A 6,029-nucleotide genomic window follows, 5' to 3' on the forward strand; every position below is an offset into this window, starting at 1 on the left:
CTTATTTATATAAGTATTTTGGTAATACTCTGTAAAATATCAGAATGTTTACATAACTTTTATACTTTTAGTTGTCTGAGGACACATTTTGAATATTAAATCAGGTGTTATGATCAGTTTCTTAGTGGTTTACCAAATACTTTTTACACTTGAAAATATTTAAAGTATATACTCTGATTGGAGTACATTTTTGGGGCACTCTAACCAACCTCTATGCATTAATGATTGCTCTATGGATCACTTTTTAAAGACAAAAAACTGCCATAAAATAATGTCTACCACTGCAGCGGACGTCCCACCCCATGAGAGTAGGACGAGGCGCCGTGGTGGCGTCCCTTGTTTTGATTTCTGAAAGATGGCAACCCTAAATGTGTCTGGAAACACTGCACAAGAAAACCCAGACCAGATAACTGAAATAGATCCACAGTAATGATGCAAAACAATCTGGCACGTAAAGAAGTGAGTCGTGGTTATGAATGAAGCTGATTGTTCCAATGTGAAGCCTTGTATAACTAACCTATGAACTAAAAGCATGTCCCATCTTCAGGATTTTATCAAATCCTTCTGCCTGAACACAAAACAACTTCCAAGAAACTCTAAATCCTGATCGTTTCCTTCAGATTGCTGCGATTTCATTTTAAATGTGCCTTGTCTCTGATGTGAAATTGCTCTAACTTGTTCAGCTCAAAACGAGCTCAGACGAAAAACACGCTCATCTTGGAATTGCTGCTTAAATGCAAACCCACATTGGAGCGAAATAATCCACATCAGATTAAGCAGCTTAAGCTTTAAATATGTTTTAGGAATTTTATTTTATGCTTTAACCTTTGCCTCTTTTAGACCAGAGATTATTACTTCTGTTGCTCTAAATTGAGTTTTGTATTTTTTAGGCTGCTGAGGTTTTTGTTATTACTGATACTGCTAGTGTGGCCCCCCAAAAATCTCTATCATCAATCAACTGTAATACATCAGCAGTTATAGCTTGATATGTTGCTGCCCTTTATTCAAAAGCTGGTTCACTAAAGCTTTTAAATAAGTGTGTGTAGAGCAAAACTTACACACACTTAAGTCTCACATTAAGGGTTTTAAAATGTTTTGTAAGAAAAATTGTTACATCTTGTTCAGTTTTCATTTTTCATTAGTAACAATGAACATTGTTACTAACATTTTCATACAGAGCATATCTGTACAGAGAAAATAATACATTTTTGGATTTATGTCCCAATGAGAAATACTCTGAAGTTCCAAATAAGATAATTTTACACACTTGGGCAACATGTAGCAAAACATCAAGAGTAAACATGAACATTTCACTGGATTAACTGCCAATCAGATGATTAAATGGATGTTAAACCTTCTCCTCTACTTTTTAAAATCTTGTTTAAAACATTTCCTCTGACTTTCAAATTAGGATCGGATGTCAATGTATGGAAATATCGGATCCCAATCAGTTTGATTCAGTATTAGTTTTGGTTTTTTTATGCCTCTTTCCTGTTAACATTTGCATATTTTGTGCATATTGTCTCTCCTTTATCTGTTGTGCTTGGCTATTCTGGTATTGTGCAGCACTTTGGTCAACATTGTTAGTGTTTTCAAATTATTTTCTTAGTGCGGTTGTTACATAATGCAAGACAAGCAAACCCATGAGATTTAGGACACAAATCTTTCCAAAGTACCACAGTTATGAAAATTAGGGAAAACTTGGACATTTTCGCTGAGGTCAGCTTCTCAGGAAAACTGTTCCTTAATCTAAATCCTTTTTCCATTTCAGACTGGAACACGGACAGCAGAATAATACTTTTCTAAAGGATTGTGTGAAAACGGGAGGTGCATTTTTCTCACAGAGTAAATGGTGACTTCTTCTCTCTTTACAGGTTAGTGGGTGGAAAATCCACCTGTGAGACCCGTGCTGATTAGTTGCTGAATTAGGCATGGGAGGCGTAACCACAAGCAGGGTAAGCCTTTAACGCTCTTCATACAGAAAGATCTTGTTTCGCAGACATGTTCCTACAGCAACCCAGAAGGGACAAAAACCAAACAAACACTGGTTTTATGAAGAGCCTTTAACATTGTTTACAAAACCAGCCGCCTTCATATTCACCTCTAGATGAGGAAAGCCTCTTAAAACAAATAATACATTCTTTATTAAAAGTAGCACTGAAAATTAAAATTCACATTAAATTTGAGAAATGTGAGAAAACCATTTTTGGAAATATTTTTATCAATATTGGACATTTCACATGTCTGTAGCACAGCGAGACCTTTGACCTTTTTCTAATTTTCCTTTAGATTTAACCACTCCACTGTTGATTTGATCATTTGTTTTGGATCTTTATCCTACTAAAAGACCCAATTACCTTTACATTTTCCTGGCCTTTCAAAGAAAAACACCCAAACAATAAGTATACGATTATCTTTTTATTTTTTTGTTCATTTTTATCCTTTCTTTCATGCCAAAACCACCCAGAGTGTTTGCTGCTGAAAGAAATCTTAGCTTTATCTGACCAAAGCACACAGTTCTAGTTAAGTCCCGGTGGAGATAAGCTAACTGTACATTTATGTTTGTGATGGTAGGACAGATAAGGCTTTTTTCAGCTGTTAAAATGTCAGAACAAATATGCCACTTTGCCATTTTTTTGAATCATAGTCTAGCCTTGAAGAAACGGGCTAGCGTGTTACGTCATATTTTTACCCCAGAGAAACAGAAACTCATGAAGCACCAAGTAGTTCCTGGAAACTCTCAACTTTAATAGTTTAATTTAATTTAAAATTTGATACCAATATTTGCATTGCTTGTGATTATATACTGTTGAAACCAGATGTTTGCAAACACTGATTAAAAATGAATGTAAATGTTTGAATTTGAGGAAGTTAAAAAAAAAGAGTTCTCAGCAAGTTTTCTGGCTTTAAACAAATAGAAATAATTTGGGTAATTTTAGATGTGACTCAACTTCAGACAATGAGGAAAACAAATGATTGTATGTTTATGGTGTGTAAATACAATTATTGTTTGCACCACCATAAGTGACATTCTGGCAATCTGAAGTTTTATTTTATTTTTTTAAATAAAAGCATTTAAGATCATTTCTGTGTAAATAATGAACAGAAATTCATCCCAAACTGAAACGGTGTACAGTGTTGGCTTTTTATTCTTCTGGAGGTCAACAAAGGTCAACTTGCATACACATAAAAAGTTGAGGACCATCAGACGGCTTGTTTGGAGTGTTTGAATGACATCATGTCGATTTACAGAAAATGCAAACCACTTAAATACAGTTAAAATATTATACAGCAAAGGTCAATAAATTATCCACAGGGTGAGTTAAATAGATCGATTTACAACCTTCAGTGCAACATGGCATTATGTTAAAGCATTTTCACTTTTTAGTCATTAAACTTCTACATTTTTCCAACATTATTTCCTTTCAGCAGCAATTTTCCATAATAAATACAGCAGATAACATTTCAGGATTACTTAATTCTCAAAGGAGCTAAAAAGTGAAAATATTTTACCAAAATGAGATATCACCTTTATCAACGCTTCAATCAACTTCAAGAGCAGTTAAAACTGATTTTTACAACAATAAAAGCTACAGTGTTTGAACAATGACTGCAATGTGGAGAATAAAAAAACAAACAAAAGGCACAGAAATAAAAAAGCAGGATGTTGCAGCAAATGGTCAGTAAATTCCTAAAACGTTTCCTCATTAAAAACCCAAATATCTGATTATTTGTATCATAGGTTGAGAATGGTACGACTTGATTTCCAGATGATTTCAACGAACCAGGTGACCTTCAGAATAAAGCGACTCTCTTGGATTACAGAAATGCCCCAACAATAAAATCCTCCATCATAGAATCATGCACTTTAATCGTTCCACCTGCAGCATGTCTGTATTAACAGATTTAAAGTTTTCAGGGGAATCTATGTTCAACAAGCAGAAACTTCACCAGTAGTAAGAGACGCTATCGTAGTTAGAAAACAACGGACTCAAGCAGCAGCTTCACTGTGATTACAGTACGTTTACACTGGAGCACAGATCTATTTAATCTGAAATGCATAATGTGGATGTTTGTTGATTAGCTGACAGAGAATAAAGAGCAGAAAGACTGAAGTGCTAATGGAAGCCAATAAAATACAGAAACAAGGAAATATTACGTTACTTTATCTAAATTCAGCCTGTCAAAACACACAACTGCATGCCAATAAAATCCAAAATAGATAAAAAGTTCAGTTATTTCAGAAAACCATTTCAAAATGTTTAACGGATTCATCTCAAGACTTTGACTTTAATTTTAAGAATTATGGCTCATAACTAATGAAAATCCAAATAGTTTCTCAGAAAATTATAATATTACACAAGACGAATAAAAGAGCCAATCAGTTGTTGAGACAACAACATGTCTTTGCAAAATTAGTCATCTAAGAGTTCAGCGAATTAGCTAAAAGTTGGACGGAAGAAAAAAATGTCAAAGAAAGAGGTGACACTCTACCAAACAAACCAAAACCGAGTTTAAAGCTTCAGTAAGTATAAAAATTTATTTCTTTAGATATTTGTTGAAACTTTCACTATATCCTGACAGATTATGAAACAGATAATCTGTGAAAAAAAATGGATGAAATTAAAAAATCAAATTCCTCTGGCTCCCTCTTGTGGTATTACTGCAATTTGGAGAAATACAAAACTCAGAAAAAAAAATCCAACCAGAGACAGGAGGAGGGTCTTTGGAGTGTCAATCAGGCTCGTGTACACGCCACTCAAAACTGCTGGTGTGATAATTAACAAACCAACATTACAGAAAAGCTGCTAATTTCTCACACAGTGATCACCTTCACACATTGATGCAGAAACTTCACTGGCTTATGCAATTTTCTGAGAAACTGTTAGGATTTCATCAGCTTGAAGCAACAATCTTAAAAACCAAAGTTTTACTTTTTGAATCAATTAAGTGAAATTTATAAACCTCTTGATTTTTCTAATTTGCTAAGATGCTTCATCTCGAGTGTGATTCTTACAGAAGATAATCCCGGAAGCAGCTCGACGTTTAGGACGCCAAGTGGCTTTTTTCTTAACGAAGCTGCAGCCAGCTGCGTTTCCATCAAACATAAAAAATATGCAAATCAAAAGCCAATTTGGGAAAAACTCGATAAAGTTTTTGCGAGTTCACAAAGCTGCAACGGAAAGACTGATATTTGCATCACACGATCGACAACCGGATGTTACTACTGACAGAAACAACAAAGACGACGACAGGAAATAGGAGGAAGATGATGTTTGTTTTTGGTTTTCTTGGCTCCACCAGATCTCTCACAGCGTCGCACAGCTTATAAAAAGCTTCATCATTTGAAAATGTTAACTCCATAACTCTTCGGTAAAATTGCAAAAGTTTTGCTGCACACGTAGCCGCTGCCTAGCAGAGGTTTGTCGCTCTAGCGGCTCCAGTGAGCGCTACTGGCAGGATTTTGAATGACTTATTGCGTGAACAAACTTATTCATGTGTGTGACGGAAACACCACAATCACAAAATTCTATTTATTCCAGGCGGTGATGTTAATTCAATAAATTAAAAGTATTTTCTCTTCCACAGGGTCTTTGCGACCAAGGCATTCACCAAATGGTCCATCTTATGTGACTTCCACGGTAAAGTCTGGCCGGGTCCCTGAAGGGAGGAGAAGGATCAGATATTTACTTTTTCCAAGTATGGGGAGAAGGAACTCTGCATAAACTCTCGGGTCCACCCATTGGAATGTCACCCACAGCTGGCAACCTTTGGCCAAATGATAAAAAATTCTTCCAAGAACTTTAATGTCAAATGTGTGTTGGCAGAGTTCCCCGGCCTCGCCGACCCGCCTCGCCAGGCGAGACATCAGGACGGGAGAGGAGATCTACATGTACCGTGGGGTGAGGAAGCAACCGTTTGAGGGGGGAGACCAGGGGATGATATCGGCTGGATGAGAGCTCGGCTCACCTCCCTCTCTTTAAAAAAGTTTACAAAGTAAAAATTCAAGATTTGCGCACATTTGTAAT

Source organism: Poecilia latipinna, unplaced genomic scaffold (genome assembly GCF_001443285.1).
Source record: "Poecilia latipinna isolate Pla-1442-1.1 unplaced genomic scaffold, P_latipinna-1.0 Scaffold36, whole genome shotgun sequence".
NCBI classification, from domain to species: domain Eukaryota; kingdom Metazoa; phylum Chordata; class Actinopteri; order Cyprinodontiformes; family Poeciliidae; genus Poecilia; species Poecilia latipinna.